The sequence below is a fragment of the Neolamprologus multifasciatus genome, chromosome 7 (genome assembly GCF_963576455.1).
Source record: "Neolamprologus multifasciatus chromosome 7, fNeoMul1.2, whole genome shotgun sequence".
In the NCBI taxonomy this organism is placed as follows: domain Eukaryota; kingdom Metazoa; phylum Chordata; class Actinopteri; order Cichliformes; family Cichlidae; genus Neolamprologus; species Neolamprologus multifasciatus.
Genome location: NC_140445.1, coordinates 60,036,266 through 60,053,973, shown reverse-complemented (window position 1 = coordinate 60,053,973; position 17,708 = coordinate 60,036,266). Strand labels below are relative to the sequence as shown.

The window sequence follows — 17,708 nt, the reverse complement described above, 5'->3', positions numbered from 1 at the left end:
GCTCCACTGCAGATCACCCGGGAGGTCTGGAAGGGGCCTTATAGCTGTGACCGTGAATGCGTGGTTGTGTGTCTGCAGAAGTGTGTGTCTATGGCAGATTACACTGGCAGGGAGAACACATGAGAAGCTATAAAAGTGTCACCGTTGCATACCTGAAGAGGGAGCTGCTTCTGCGCCTGCATGTTCATTCACCCTATAATAATCCAATAAAGCCTGTAAAATGCATGTGACATGTTGGTGAAGTAAAAGAAGTACAACAAATAAAAAAAAAAGTTTTGTAAGTGTTGTTGGAAGCCCCAACCCATGTCCGAAATCTGCCTACTTAATAGATGTTTCTGACTTCAAGTACACTTTCTTTTAGAAAATTAAATGTAATTAAATGCTCTGTTTTAGAGCTTCACAATACAGCTGTGAAAGCTGATCACTGTACAGTTAAACAGCTGTTGCAAACCTGAAACCTCGTCTGCTCCACATACTCTTCGCAGTGAGGTAGCTTGTCCCTAGTAGTTAAACCTCAGTAATTAAATCAATATTTGCATGCTCACAGAATTTCTAATTTTTTAAAGGAAGGATCAAGAATAGATGCAATTTTAGGTAGATCATTAAACATATGGCTGGAGCGTGTCATTGCATAAAAACACAGATGTTGATTGCAATGATGCAAAAAAATTTGATTGCTATTATCTGAGATTTTATAATATGCATGAATGTGTGCATAAGGAGCTTTTTACTGCTAAGTATGGTTAAGTACAGGGACCTGTGTGTTCTCAGATCAAGATGTTATTAGAAACAAATTTCCGCTACCCAAATTTGTATCATTGTCTCTTTTGTGAAATGGCATAATTTTACATTTTTGTGCTTTTAACATTAAAAAAATATATTTGGTGGATCTTTCTTGGTAAGAAACTTTAAGTCTTGACTTTTTAAATTAAAAATTACAAAAAATAGATGCATTGATAAAAAAAACCCCGCAAAACACTGGTATAATGTACAATGTTACAAAAATGCAACAGAAGAAAAACACTTTCGAATGACACAGTGAAAAGAGAAATGCAAGAAACACTACACATCAGGCTTTTTCTAGTTTAAGCAAAAAAGGATTTGCTGTCTGAGGTACAGATTAGCGCTTTTATGAAAGAGAGACAGATGAGCAAATTGTAAATTAAAATGAGACTTAAAGACGTTAGTGTGTGTCTATCTGAATCTCAAGGATTAGCAATATAAAGATCTGTGTCTCTCCCAAACACTCCTCCAGTGGGTGAAACATCACTCTGCTGGTGTCTAGGCATCAGAGGTCTCGCAGAGGTGAGTGGGAACAAACAGGGCATGGATGTGGGGATCTAAAGGGGTTCTCTCACTACACTGAGTCTGCTTAGATAGACGTCTGGGACTGTCTGGGTCCTGCACTCCCAGACAGGGGCCCTTTCCACCCATCAGATGCTGTCCACGCCCACCCCCCTCTTCTCCTTGACCTTGACTCTCTGTGACTGTGGCCCTCCAGACAGTCTGGGGTCAAAGGCTAACACAGCAGCCACACATCAGACACGGTTCGAGTCCCCTGTGTGTGCATAAATGCTGAATGGCAAATCACTCTAAACCCCGCCTGTTGGAATGTGGCCCTGAATTCCTTCAGAGATGGATCCTGAGACATGAGGGAGAATTATTGTGGCAACATATGAAGTCCATAAAAAACAAAATGCTTCTTTCTGTGCGCCCCACAGAAAAAAAAAATGGACTTAATTAAAGCATCAATTTGAAGTTCAAACTGATTTTTTTGTCAACATTAACACACTGATTCAAAAATCCACATCGACGCACCTGCCGTGAGTAGCATTTGCAAGCAGCCGTGGTACAGCTTACCTTTCACCTTCGACTGCTGACTCACACCGTCCTCAGCCAATCACAGCCAAGCTGCCAGCATGCCACGAAGAGCGGGGAATGGCTAAAGCCTCACGTGGCTTTTTGAAAGATGCCAACCCACACTGCGTGCACCTCTAATGAGCCTTTCCACGCCTCACTGTGAGCATGCGCACTGACTCAATATGGGTTCATCACCCCCCCCACACACACACACACACACACCACCCACTCTTTTCTTCCTTCAGACTCTTGAAGCTTTTGGAATGAATTTCTTTTATAAATCAACACACATATTCTGATCTTCATTGTCTCTCTGCAGCCTAAATGTGTAAATCACCTGATTTCTTCAGCAGACATGAAGATTAAGAGCACTTAATCAGCCCCACAAGAGGGAACAAAGCCAGCAGTGGCAGCAGAAGGTTTATCTCTCATTGATTACTGGTCGCAGGGACACAGTAGACATGGACAGTGAAATGTACACATGCAAAACAAGCAAAACGGCAAAAGGAACATAAAGAATACAGATAGAAAACTTCGTCACTCATACACTCAGATAGATCTTAATGACTGATGCCCCTTCCTTTTATTTCTGTTTTTAAGACCAAAGCTTCTACATAGATTTTGCCTGAATCTGTTTTAAATCATGCAACTGTGAAGTAGAAATCCATACTAAGACAAAGTTATTTAACAAATTGATTTCCAAATGTGATGTAGACTAATTTTTGTTATGAATTATTATTATTTTTTTACCCTATCGCTGAGTTGTAGTTCGAGCCCCTGCTGCCTCTGATTCAGTCACCGTGTTTTATAATTATCCAATTATCTTTGCATTCTTGCCAGGCTTTGGTTTTATTTCATTTTCGATAAAAGAACCAAATATTCGTTACTCTGAAATCAATTCTATTTTTAAAAATGTTGCCAAAGATTTTAAAAGCTTAATTATTTATTGTGGATTATTTGTAGTGGAAAATACACAGAGGCCTGTATGAGAAGAGAGTTATTGTGTTGTTGTAATGTGAAAATGGGGGTGGGGGGTGAAATTATTTTGCACTAGAGTTTTAGCAATTAACCATCCAAGCGATCTAAGAACAGGAAGCCTTTAAAATACATAATAATAATAATCATAATATTGCATGTTATTGTTATGTTATTGCCTTGCACTTCAGCTCCCACCTGACGAGCATTTACGCAGCACGCAGAGTGTAACAGAAGACTGATAGATTACAGAGCAGGTAGAGGCTGGCTCTCAGAGGACCCACACTACATTACACAGTTCGTCTATTAACTGTATTACAGCACAGGAATGAGCTGCAACAGGAGGCGGGACATGATGGTCTTACGCACCAATCAAGAGCAGCACTGCAGCTGCAAACACTAATGCCAAGTCGAACCTGACGTCAGTTACTAACTAACAACAACAATTTAATGTGCTCAAATACAGTATGAGTACATTAACTCCTTAAAAAAAAAAAGAAAAAATAAGAAATAAACCTAAGATTTCGTTTTTGTTTTTGTTTTTAGGTTTTTAGGTTTACAGTTTATAAATTAAAGATTACAATCAGCTAATAATTAGCTAATACTTTTAAAAAAAAAACCTATTACTATAATAATAGCAGGACTGTTGAGCGATCCATTCAGCAGCCTGATGCAGCAAAAAACCCCAATAAATGTAACAATAAGTTTAACGGAAATAAATAAATACAAACAAACATAAACCATTTGAGTGAAGGCCTTCGTTTTTTTTACATAAGGATTTATGAGCGATGTATGATGTATGTTTATTTTGATATTATGGCTTGGAAACATTTTTACTTCCAGGAGCAGTGCGCTTGGTCAGGGCGCAGTGCGCTCCTCTGCACTGCTGAGCGTCATTTATTGCGTCGATATTTGATACAGCCCCACAGGCTTACTGCATGATCCAGATTCAGAGGATTATTTTTCATTGCGTTTAAATTTTATTTAAAAAAGATTTTTAATTGTGTTAACTGAGCCTCAGAGTCTCACTTAACTTTGGTGAGAAATTATTTAGACACACGCATTTCATACAAAACAATACACAATGCTTCAGATGGGCTGCCAACCAAGAGCTAAATAAGTTGATCTTAACGACTAAAAGCACATTTACGGCGACTGGTAGTTAAGTATAAATCACGTGCTGCATAAATCAGCCCACTTGACATTGATGCCACGCACATGTTATTGCTCTGCTCATGTTATGCTGCATATAATGACACGGATGTACAGTAATGAGTAATATTTCGATGTTTTTCAATGTTATTTACAAGTTTATTGTAGCTAAATATGTGGTAGAAAAAACTATAATAAATAAAGTATACTGTTGAAGTGTGAAGAACATGTGTTTTGCTTAAATAAAATAGTACCTCCATATTCTATCTGAGAAATCCAAATCAGTTTGGTTGAAGCATCAGCTCCTTGGAGGAGGAACCAATTGATTACAAAGCGACTCAGACACTTTGGAAGGAGAAAGGGCCCTCTGTTGTTTCAAACCAGCTCCTTTAACTTCCCAGAGTGTAGGGGCCCAGAGACAGGGCTGTGTGTGCTTGCAGTAAATGGCTGCACAGTGACTCGTCTGAAGCAGCGGTGGGGTGGGTGGCGAGGAAAGACTTTTAGGATACATTAAATCAGCCTGATTAGAAGTTTAGGCAAGGGCGAGGCTTGGGTCTGGCTGAAAGGCTGCCGGGTAGCCCCTTGAGTGATACTATTCACATCCTGGGAGAAAGGTCAGTGTCAGAGAAGTTCACAGGCCCCATCTCCTTTCTTATGCTAAAGGATCATACACATAGGGCTCATTCACTGGCTGGAAAGGCATAAACAGCTCCTACCAACTCTAACTTTCCCTCCAAAATGTTTGGATTCCTCATCGTGAGCAGTGAGGTCCTGCATCACGGCTTCTCTCCCTTAAGGGAGCAGCATGTGAGAATGTTGCTATGAAATAAAGGTTAAATATGTTGTTATTTTTATGGAAATCTGCTGAAAAAATATAGAATTTATATCTTTAATCTTTATATTTTATTTTCTCTTCTAACATGAGGGGGACAGGCTGCTGTTTTTATTATATAGTGCTCAAATTCCTTTTTTGTGTTAACATGATTTATTAACTTCTTCATGCATTTCATTTTCTGTCTCAACTCCACTGGTCACTTGGGAATAGCAGGAAATAGCCACTTAATTAGCGGCCCTTGACCTTTGGTTCTGGCTAAAGCTTTTTTTGACCTCAGCATCTCTCCGGCCTGTTTATTGTCCTCTGGGGGACTGCCCAGATCGTGACCCCTGACCCCTGCTGACATGGGACTTCACCAACAGGTCCCTGACCGGCTGTGCCACCTCACAGGACATTCATCAAAAAGCAATATTTACACCGAGCAACAGATTAAAGCAAGACGTTACCTCTGCAGAAGGATGATGTGGATACTGAATGTGCCATAATTATTCTCTGAGCTCTCTAATGTTTGTTTGCAGGGAAGAAACATAAAGCACACATTTGCAGGGCATGTAGGGTAAACCCAGCAGAATATGCAACATTTTTAATGATGAAAATCATGGCAGTGTAACAGTTTTTACAACATCATTTGAACATTTGTGCTTTCCTTCCATCCAGGCTCTACAGAGGCTGATTTCGCTAATTGGGTTCCATTCATCCAGAGAGGGGGAACTAATCACCAAAATCAGCCGCTGTAGTGTTTAGATAGATTGAAAACATGCTGACTCCTGCGTGGAGCTCCATGAGTGAGAACTGCACTGCCATGTGATGTTAGATTTGAGGAGATGGGTAAGAAAACAGTGCTGTCACAAGCTATTCACAAGCAAGTAACTGTGTAATTACAGAATTTACTGCAAGGTGTTTGTATCTGCACTTTAGTCCATTTGTTTTCTCACACTGGTCCATACATCATTCATTAGACTACCTTTATTTTTATTTTCTAAGTGTCATGTTTAATATATACAGTATAAATAGATGATTTATTATATGGGTTAGAAGCAGGTATTCTGGTTTAGCAGCTTAGCTCTGTATTCCTGTTTATATTTCTGCTGCTGTGACACCTGCATATAGGATCAATAACTTCTTTAAAACATACAATTAAAATCCAGCTTTTTTTTTTTATCAGTCTTTTATGAATTTTAATTGTTTCATCACTGCTTTTCAAATTGAAAAAAAGTGTCATTCATTCATCCACTTTAAAACAATAATAGTCTGGTAATTTCAAAAGATTATATACATATTATATCGTTTTAAAATTTGTATTAGAAAATAATGCAATGTAATACAGTCAGAAGATTAAAGTGAAAGGCGAATGGAGCAATGATGTTATTCATGTTTATTTAGTTATTAGACAAGTACATTAAATTGCAAAAAGAAGTTATTCACAACTCAGTTGTTGAAACTAATGAGCATGTCTGTATTTTTTTCTTTTTTTCTGTCACTTCTAAGCGTTTTGTTTGTTACACAAAGCGTGGAAATAATCCCCTGCTGACCCCGCGCGTGTCCATCTGTTGTTTGACTCCGGACAGAGATCAGTCGGACAGTGATTGAGGTCCGACTGACACCCGGACGGCTTGTAATCCCCCCCCAAAAAACTGATTAATTGTCCAAACGTGGCTGTGGCCTTCACTCACACTTAAAACTCCGACTCGCTTAAATTTACGCTTACATTTTTATTGCACTGATTTAGACCTTTAACTATTCTTAGAACACAAGGCAAACGTGTGGGTGAAATGTTTCAAATAAAATCCACTTGATAAATAAAATATGAAGGCTATTATTATTATTATATTGTGTTTAATAGCGGACAGGGTCGTTTTGGCAACTGAGTTTTTCGGCTGATGAACTTTTCATTCCCACACACGGTGCTTTGTCTGCTCCTCCTAATTAAAACTTAATGCGGGGTCACTCAAACACCTTCTCACGAGAGAGAGCGAGCAAGCGAGCGAGAGAAAGAGAGAAAGAGGGACATTATAAATATGTGTGTGTTTCGTGTTTTATTTCCCAGCTCTGTAATAATCCAGCCTCACAATATGGTCCTTCCTCGCCTATCGGATCACCAAAATAAAGCACGGTGTTGCTCGAAAACAAGAGTCAAACACAGGGGTAATGTTTTCATATTATTTTATTATATTATTTAAGTAGCTGTTAGTGACAGGATATTAATAATAAAATAATCTATATTTATTAAAAAATACACTTTAGACATATTAAAATAAAATATTTAATTAATTTAAAAAAAGCAGGCATTTACTGTGAAAATATACAAACATTATTTGGTGGGGAAAAAAGTGATTTATTAACAGTTTTTAAACAAAGACATCAGTATAAACATGTCAGATCATATATGGCATTACATTCACAATGTCTTAAAATAGGGTTTTGTTGTTTTTGCTTAACCGAGGCCTTGATCTTGAATAATGTGTTTCATAGTAAACCTGCTGTTTCTACTTTATTTCGATGATACACTCAGGTTTCAGTTTCGTTAAATTTTATATTCTGTTAGGACAACAGTCTGAGGAGTTTTCTTCCACGGCTTCAGAGTCCCACAGAGTGCAGAGATGCAGGTCCTGTCCCATCCTGAGGAAGAAAGCATGGAGGGAATCATTAGCATGAGAATCGAACTTGGCTCCATAAACTCTTCTGCCCTGAATGAGAGTAACGTTTCACATTTTGGGTGCAAAAAGCAAAGTGAAGGTATTCTTGCAAACAGCCTCGATTTAGGAACACGTTCCACTGACAACATAATATGAAAATGTGCTAGTTTTGTCATGAGCTAGTACGTTAAGCATTCATAATTAAAAGCTTTATTTGTAGAGCATTTTCTTGAGCTTACAAAATGCTGAGCAGTCATTAAAAACAGCAACAACATTTACAATGAAACAAATTAACCCAAAGAACAAAGGGCCACCGGGTAAAACACATAAAAAGGGTAAATAACATCCCCATATAAAAACGAGTCTGTGGGGAAACGATTAAGAATAAAATCTGAAAACGATTCTGCAAACCGAAGCAGCTCTTTGGTTATTCCAAAGGTTGATGAGTTTGTTTTGCCAATAGTGAATTTGTTGTGCGTGATTTCTTTTTTCTTTCTTTTTTAATTTATACATTAAAGATTGTAAGCAGTGTTTCAGAAAAACAAACTTCCTTTTCATGCACTGTTAAAAAAAAAGAAGAAAAAGACCCCTGTGCTCTGCATGTTGTTCTTCTCTTCCATTTGCAGGCTGTATGCATGAAGGGATCTTAAGGCTTTTATCCCTACAGGGAACCAGCCCGAACTCTTTCTCTGTCAATTTCCACCCACTCCCCAATTCAGATGAGCCCTTTCTCCCACCAACCCCACAATGAAGGATTTGTCCTCGTTCTCTTTGTCCACCTCTGATATCTTTTTTTTGACTGCTCCCTCTCTGCAGACAGCATGCAGCGTATGCAAATAGGAGCTCTTTTATTCGCGAGACCCCTCCCCTGAATGAATGCAACCTTAAATGAGGCCACACTTGCGCACGCTCACAGAGGGGGCACGGAACATGCACGTAGTACAATCAGTGGATTTGCATGCCCACTCTGACACGCAGTCACTCAAACATCAAACACCAACCATTTCAAATGAGCAGACACAGAAATATACATCGCGACAGATTATTTTATCCACAGGTTTATCCAAAGAGATCAATAACTCATGGGTTGAGGTTGGGGCCACAGAAGATGATTTTCACCGTTATTAATTAGATCACAGTCTTACATGCAAAGATTGCACAGATATTGCCTTGTAAGTACAATAGTGAGGCTTAAGCGAAACGGAAACATGCACTATGTGCATGTGTATAGTGAGTTTTCTGCTCACAAGCAATGCTTTGTTTGCTGTGTAATCTCACTATTTGACAATACGCTGGATATTCTTTGTTTTTTAGTGAAATGTTTTCTCTGCGGACTCTGCAGCACGTTTTATCTGAAGAGCTCTGTTTGCAACGTAGGATTGGTTTCCTTTCTCACAAGTGCTTTATCACAGTATTTGTATATTGGGTGACATGCACACATGCGCACGCTAACACACACAAACACACACACACAATGAGACAGAAGAAGTCTAACAGAATGTGCAGAGGAAGAGGTGGAGACTCAAAAGATTGGATGAATTATAACAGCGTCTGATGAACATAAAGCATTCTCTCACAACGAACATTCCCAAGCTGGCCCGTGCCATCTGTGAGTGTGTGTGAATGAGTTAGAGCTTGTGTGCATGTGTGTGTATCATGGGGGGGTGTTGACGTCTGCTGGACAGCTCTGACAGTTCGGCCTTTTCAGCCGTACATTACTGAGCCGACCGGCCTCTTTCCCATAGCAACACTAACAGAGGTCAAAGGCTATGTACCCCGCACCCACCAACCACCACCTCCTCCTCCTCCTCTTGTACTCCGGGGTGGTCACAGACACTCTTAACTCCCTGACCGGCTGCAGACAGAGCGGTCACAGCCATGAACTTGAACTTGAATTGATTTCTGACACAGAGTTGGGGTCGTACAGCCATTTTGCATTGGACGCTGTACTCTGCACTTTCTTTTGTCTCTTTTTGCTTTTGCCTGTATCGAACTCGCACATGGTACTACTGAATAAAATTACATTCACAAAATAAAAAGAGGTCACTCCAAGGATTCAATGTAATTCTCCTCAACCCAGAACCTCATCTACTGATATGATTACAAAGGGCCACTGTATTAAAGGCTCAGTCACCTAATTCTCCCCTGCTTTCATTGGAGCACACAGGACCCCTACTCAGGGATGCCACGGCTAACAGACGTAATCTGCAAAGCCTTGGATGTAGAAACTTCTCTCCATCTTGCTCTAAGATACTTAGCATTGGGCTTTGTGCAAGATTAGTCTCTGCCAAAGTTGCATTAAAGAGTCCCAATGAGCCTTGCTTGACCCACATTGGACCTCATCCAAGACTATGGGCGGCCCATGAGCTGTGCTTTATACACCACAGCAGAGCCGTTAAAACATTAATACTGTCCACACATAGTGAAGAGGTAACCCAGGAGCTATACGGTATTAACATTTTATCGCTACTATGGCTACGGCCCTGAACTCACACAGAATAGGAAGTGAGCACCGGCTACTGTCACTTCATCATGTCATACATTATAATTTCCCTGCACTGAAAATCCCACATAGGAAAAGCAATACATAGTTAATAATGAATAACAGAAGGAGGAAAGGAAGGAAAGGTAATCATCTCTATTCTGCCGTTTTCTTGAGGGGAAATACATTTTTCTGTCAAATTTAAAGTTATGTACAAGTAGAAGGAATGAAAGAATGAATATTTAAGTAACTACAGTGTGCCGAGGAAGATTCGAGGACCTTTATATCCTAAATCCTCCCGACACCGTGTCAGAGCTGCTGACCTCACTCTTCAGCTGCTCTCATTTCAGACCATCTTGATTGAAAACTCTTTGTTTCCGAGACGATTAAAGCCACGCGAGTCTTAAGCGGTTTCACTATCTAAATCAACATTTGCATTTTTTTCCCCCCATCGCTTATTTTTTGCTCATTTGCAATCAACTCATGCTATCCCCCCCCCCTCCACACCACATTGCGTTTAGTAAGAAATACAGCTCTTATTAACCATTAGACAAAGAAATATTCTGTGTGCATTTGTACATGCTGCTCATTTTTAACACCCTTCAAGTACTAGTAAAAGCTCTTTACATCTACAGCACTTCTGGTATTAAGCGCAAATACATCTTCCTGACTTATTTGCTTCAGTCACCCCCTCTATTTGACCACGCTGTCTGTGCCGACTGCTGCGGCTATCACATACAAATTGATAGCCCTCCTTACTCTTTTCAAGCACACACACACACACGCACGCTCTTCCATCTTCGATGCCCAGCTCCTCGCAGCTGCAGATGGCTTTAATGTGGCACTGCACAGGCTAGCACAAGCTAACTTCCTCAGCAAATGCAGATGGTGGCTCAAACATGGCTGCCCATGTGCTACACCTGCCGCCTCCTTTTCATGCACGCATATACATTTAGCTCCAGTGTCTTTAACCTTCTCTTGATAACCCAATCTTTACCTTTGTTTTTTTTTGTTTTTTCTTTTTTTAAAAACCCAATTTCATCATCATTCCCCTCCTCGCTCCTCTGTTTCCCCTAATGTGTCATGGAGACGTAGCGTTAAGCAAGCTATAATGTCTCCAAAACGATTTTTTTTTCCCCACAGTGCTTCCTCTCTTCTGTCAAACCTGCCTGAAGCAATATGCTGTATATCACAGATGAGCAGCACAAATGCAATTGCAAAGACAGCTCTGAGTCTTTTATATGAATAAAGAGAGGGAATAATCTTTTGACGTGTGGGCTGCACATGCCTTACACATCTTGCGGAGGCGCACGTACAGTATGAGGCTCATTAATAATCATTATCCGCGGGTTACATCATTCAGCTTTCGAGAGCACACCCATCGCCTTAGCTGAGTCATTCGCCGTGATATGTTGTGCCACCAATTGTCTTGTATGATTTCTTTTTTCTTTCTTTTTACAATCTGAGAGCAGCGTGACTTTGGAGACGGTGTTTGCATTAACGCTCATCCAGATAGGAAACTGAGATAAGATAAAGGAGTGCAAGGCAGAGGAAGTGACACACTGTGAGGGTTTAAATCTTTAATCAAATCAAATTCTTAATGTATAAAAATTAATAAATATGAAAATGAATTGTTGCCTCCAATATGATCTAAAGACAGGCTATGGTTTTACATGTGACAGCGTATAGGCCTCATGCTTGGGAAATCCCTCTAATTTAGCACAAAATACAGCATCTCCATGTCTTTCAGACATGGAGAGGAGGCTGAATAGACTAATGAACAGTCAGGTGGCACTCCAGGGCCTGAACTACACCCCCACCCCCCCATCACACACATATCAAACCCACATACACTTGCACACACATTAAAACTCAGTGGCTCGTCCGACCCCGGTGATCTGCACGACAGTCTAATGTCTCAGGCATCTGCTCATGTCTAGTCTGGAGGGTCTTTCCCACCCTGCCCCCCAGCCCAGGTCCACCGCACCACCAGTTCCCACAATAGTGGGAAAGCAGGCTTTTTGAGGGGGAATGGGTAGGGAGTGGGGGGGGAATGGCAGCAGCTATTGAGGTGGGGTGGGGTGAGAAAGAACGGGGTTGAATGATAATGTGAAAACGCACGGTGCTGTTCATTAACACACGAGCACTGCAGCTGCACATGTTGGCCCTGCACACACACGCTCACGTGTCTCTTTTTCTGCTCCAGGTCGCTGCTGGAGTCGCCGGGGGTACAGGGCAGCTCTACGCCACGATGAGGACGCTTTTCCGGGCGTGCGCGTGCAGGGTTACGGGCTTGGAGCTGCTGACGATTTGGATTGCTCTGCACTTACGCTGATATTTAGCAGTGTCATTTTGCCCTTGCCAGATTTTGGAAGACGTTTTTAGCCTTCCTGTTAACTAAAGTTTCTAATCACACGCAAGCACCGAAGCAGCACAATTACACCAGAAAGAGCTGTAATCAGTATTAAACGCCGAGCGCTAACGCTTAAATTTATATATGACCTCTTCAATCAGCGTTAACGGTTATAATAAGGTATGTTCACTGCCCCATTTCTTATTTCTCAAAACGTACATGCAAGCGCAGTGTCTGCACTGCAACATGAATGATAACATATCAGTATTACACACAAGGAACTGCTTCGTGAAGCCGAATATTTTCAGACTGTAAATTTAATTGTTAAACTAATGCTTTTACTGTTAAAGACAGTCGTGTGATCCCCCACAGGAGAAATATCAGGATCCCTGCTTGTCTCCTCCTCAGATTTTCGCCACACTAAGACGCTTAAAGATACTGTGCTAAATATCACGATGCAAATTTCCTAACAAAAGCCGTTTTGCATGAATTAATCTCCGAGGTTTGTCAGGTGGAAACGCGCCGTACACCACTGCCTGGTGTGCATCAGGGAGTAAAGAAGCACCATGACAGGAGACGATGGCAGGTTTCCTTCAACCAGTGCCAGCTCATTAATTTTGTTTGCTACCCAGCAACCCCCCCCCCACCCCTCCCTTCCACCATCAACTACCACCACCCTTCTTCGCCCACCACCCTCACATCACCCCTTAACTGCTAATTAGCAGGAGCTGAAGAAAGCAGAAAAGGGAGAGGCCATGTGTGACTGGGGAGGAAATGGGAAACTCTTCTTTCCCCTCATCCCTCATCCTTCGTCCTGTTCCCTTCCCCCATCTCTCTCACACACACAGACACAGTCACACTTCCCACCTCCTGGCCACCATCACCACCACCACCATTACCACTGGTACCCAACAGAAAGCTATGATGCAGCTCACCTCGTGTGCCAGCCCAGCCATTTTAGGTGTCACGGCAAACATCTCCCAAGATGGCTCCTCTGTGCAAGCCCTTACTCCGGCAGGGTCTTTGTCCCCCTCCTGGCACAGGCCAAGCGCCCACATTGGCAGTGCAGATGGCATCGGGGGCTCTCGGGCAAAAAAAGGGGTGAAGGTGGGAGAGGGGAGGTCCTTTCTTTTTATTCTCTTCTAATGGTGGATCCTTTCAGGAATCCCACAGCTTTCAGTGTTATTCAGAAGCCTGCAATACGAGCAGAAAAACAGAAAAGAGAGGAGTAAAATATGAAAAGTGTTTTACACATTTTAAGGTATCACTATAGCTAAACACGGCCTACTGTACATACTGTAAACAAGCATAAATCAGTCAACTATGGAAACTTTAAAAGCTTTCAGCAGCTGTGCTTCTTCATAGCCCAGTCCCATCTCTTGTCATGCTTGTGTGTTTTTGTATGTTTTTGCTATAAAGCCACCAAGAGAATCCTTCATATTATACAAAGTACAAAGGTTAAATCAAGAATTCCTTGGACCATCCCATATATAAAGCCTCAAGTGTTTTTATTCCCTTTCACTAAGGAGGCACGTCGTGTTCACACGCTACCTATAACAGGGAAAGCTCTGGAAAAGACTCGGACCACGGCCTTTTCACATATCCAATATCTCGTTGTGAAACGAAGCAATTAGCCGCATTTGACCGCAAGCGCTACAGCAATAGGTAGTTAACAGAATGAATGAAAACTCATCTCACTTTGGTGCTCTTTAGGCTTTAGAGGCATTCTCAGGGTTGAGCGTATGCACCGAACAGCGCTGAAGTACCAAGTTGAAAAGTTCAGCTCCTGTCTACAGGATGGCCCTGGCCTTCTCATTGAGGCGAGACACAATGCATCCCAAAGGCTCTGAGATTTGCTACAGCTTTAAATACAGACACCAAGTGTTTTTATTAGCAGGGTGCTACACCACTCAACGGCATTATTAGCAGTCCTGCTGGAACAAAGCATCCGCTTCCCCTTTCTTTCTCCTGAATGAAGTTCGAATCGGAACTGCGCGTTGTGTTTAAAATAAATGGCAAATACTCTTCAGCGAAGGAAAAAAGTAAATGAATGACAAAGTAGAGGGTAAATTGTAAAAGATCACAACCCACTCACTATAGGCTTACAGGGGAACATGCCAGTGTATCCTGAAGCAGGTACTTTAAGAGGAAGTTGGAGGTTCTCAAGAATGAAAATAATAATAATAAGTGTGGTTTAATAAGTGCAATTAATAATAAGTAAAGTTATTTGACTCTATGCTGTGATAATGTGATGTGTTTTTACAGAAAGAGGTAAGAAGAGCACAAATGAATGATGGCTGAATTCCATTTAGCTTTAGTTTCAGGGTCCTGGTAGTATGACCTGTTTGCCTGTTCACCTTCCCTTCTTATTAGACTGGATTTTTAAAATACTGTTAATTATTTTTTTGGCAATAAAGTTTTTCTCACATGATGCTTTACTGGCATCAGTGGACCAATGCCTGCGAATGGTGAAATTTTGGGTCTTTGAGTCTACTGCTCCCCATCCAGCCACTGGGTGACCTGCTTTACATTCAACACCATGTTGCAAAGGACCTGAGTAGACAACCCTGAAACAGGCTCAAATCCTAAAGCTCATATGAACCCTCAGGTTACACCGAGGGGCATAAGTTTAAAGGTAAAAGATGCCTGGGGGCAGAGTCCTGATTGAGATGTTAGATCATTTTATTTGCACTTGTGGCTGTTTTTATATAGAAAAATTATATATTATATATATATAAAATTAAAATATAAATTAAAAGTAGTATTGTTAGAAAATTGTTTTTCTACTCTTCTACCATAAAATAAAGGCTGTATGAAACTGACATATCCTACAATGGAAGGCCCACAAATGCACTGGTTATAGGTGAGAGAAACTCCTTATGAATTTAAATTCAGCACTAAAATCTTACTTTACACACTTCTAGTAAAACATTTTGTTGCCTTTCTAATTCACGAATATTAACAGCAGCCTCAAAGCAGAACGTTTTCTTACCTGTTGGAGGTGAACTTCAAAATCCAACTTGGTGACTCTAAAGCCGGAGCGCCCTTTTCTTTCGGGTACGCACACACGGCTACGGAAGCCATTTCTACTTTCGGTTATCTAGCTTTATGACAGGTATTTAACACTCATACAGCTAGATAACCAAAGACAAAAACAGACCCCCTCTCTCACACTCTCTGATGCTGTAGCCCGACATGATGCTGGCGTGATATCTAGAAGGAGGTGAAGCTGCATTAGTAGGCCCGTAATATTCAAAAATACACTCCCAGATCATTTCTGCATCTTTATATTAAAATAAAAAAAAGGGAGCAAAAGCTATCGTCTCTACATGGAGTAAAAGATGCATGAAACGTAGATATGCACTGTCTTTATGCTGACATATGTTGGTGGTTTAAGAAGCCGACACACATTTCTTGTCCTGCCGTGATAAGGTGTCTGTTTGAAGGCCTGCTGAATACAGAGATCAGCCTGACCTAATTGTACTCTACATGTGTGCAATTGTCATGCATCTAAAATGTAAAATAATAATAACAAATAAATAAATATTAACTCATTAGAAAAATCAAATCAGGCGTTTTGTACACACAACAGGCTATAACGCTTACATTAGCATATCTTGCAGGTAACACCCCTGTATTGCAGCTACACAAATCACAATATTTAGCATACAAATTATCATACTTTTTAACTTCAAAATTTCTAGTGTAAAGCCGTGCAGGAGCTGTTTGAAATATTACTTTAAGCATTTAGTTGGATTTTTAAAAAAAGAAAAAGAAAAAATCAACAGTGCTGAAAGATACTTCGATAATAACCTACAGTTATTTAGTTCAAATAGGACAGACCTGTATTCTGCACAACACAACATCTTAACAATAATAACAAAAACAATTTAAGGCGAGATAAAGAGTATCACTATATGACTTGTAACAAACGACTGCCATGGATAATTATTATTATAATTATCCATGGTCAAAACTTGGCATGTCGTTGTAATAAGATTAGGACTGAATATATATATATATATATATATATATATATATATATATATATATATATATATATATATATATATATATATATATATATATATATATATATATAGTCCTAAAAGCATGACCGTGATCCTGACACCGCGCTTATGCAGAGGACTAAAATGATGCTAGTTCAAGATCAAAAGCTGACTCTCGTAAAATGAAATTAATAAATAAAAACCTTCTCAATCTAAATTGAGCTGGGGTTTGGTTGGAGGGGGTGGGTAAGATGTTTTAATTTGCTCTCGGCTCGTTAGGGCTCCTGAGGGCAAGGGCAGCCTACTTTTAATGAGAGTTGCGATTGGCCTACTTCTTCTAAAACTACACACATCACAAGGATTATCCGCATAAACTAACGCATGAAACCAATTTGTTCCTTATCATAACAACAGGCAGAGGAGTGTAGCAGCCTATATTATTCTGGTAATTTAGAGAATAAGATTTTTCTTTTCTGTTTAAAGATCATAGCCTGCACCTGCTTTCGCAGAAACAGAATGAAACGGGAGGGCGTTTCTGGTGGTTAAATTACATATTTCTTCCCCGTGGATATTAACCAGCAGGTATACTAAGCAGAGATTGCCAGTGTCCCTAAATCCTCTGCGTAAGCCACATGGACATGACATTTGGAGAGATTCAGAGCCTGAAAAAAAAAAAAAGATGTGATGCTCTGCGTGCAAATCTCCCCTGTTTCCACCTCAATTTCTTACCTGCTTCACAAGCAAAGCGAACTCTGGAGGCAAATGTCCCCAACTTTAGCTCGCTGAATTTTCCAGACTCATTTTTCTGCATTCACGTCGGGCCCTCGGTGAGAATCAGCGCCGCCGCTCACGGACGAGTCCGCTTTCATCCTCGGTGCGCCAGCTTCTGCCTCTCCTCCAGCCTGCGCGCTTCCTCTACCGTCTGATTACTCGCTCCCGCAGTGACGTCATGCCAGGACCAGGGAGGCTTCCTGACCAATCACGGCGGCCGTTGGCACCAAAGAGGGTCCGATATCAGGAAGACGTCTCACTGCTGGCTCTTTCATAACTCCATTTACCCCCCCCCCCCCCCTTATTTTCTTCTCTACTACCAACTAGAGCAGTCGTAGTAGTAAAACTACACTAAAAGGCACAGATGGATAAAATTATATCACTTCCAGATCTGTTTAGTATTTAGCTTATGGAGTCATGACATTTTTTCAAAGACTCAAAGGACTTCTTATTCACGCTGTTTCCAAAAATTTGGTGTTGGCCAATTTCTGTCCCTGTTCCTCTGCAATGGGAAGACTTGGAAACAAGAAAAAATAAAATAAAAAGAACATGTCTTGCAAACCTTTTAAAAACATTTCTTTATTCTTAAACCAAGATCACGTCAGTATTATATCTCTTAAATATGCTGTTATAT

At 40.7% G+C, this 17,708-nt stretch overlaps 1 long non-coding RNA gene across 1 annotated transcript; it reads right to left on the bottom strand.

Annotated features, from left to right (window-relative positions):
* Window positions 1–3,455: 3,455 nt before the first annotated feature.
* Window positions 3,456–17,214, bottom strand: LOC146515750 (uncharacterized). The gene is made up of 4 exons (XR_014875338.1): window positions 17,033–17,214; window positions 15,286–15,506; window positions 13,229–13,487; window positions 3,456–7,441 (listed from the first exon to the last, which is right to left on the bottom strand). It is a non-coding gene; the product is annotated as an uncharacterized LOC146515750 (long non-coding RNA).
* Window positions 17,215–17,708: the final 494 nt, after the last annotated feature.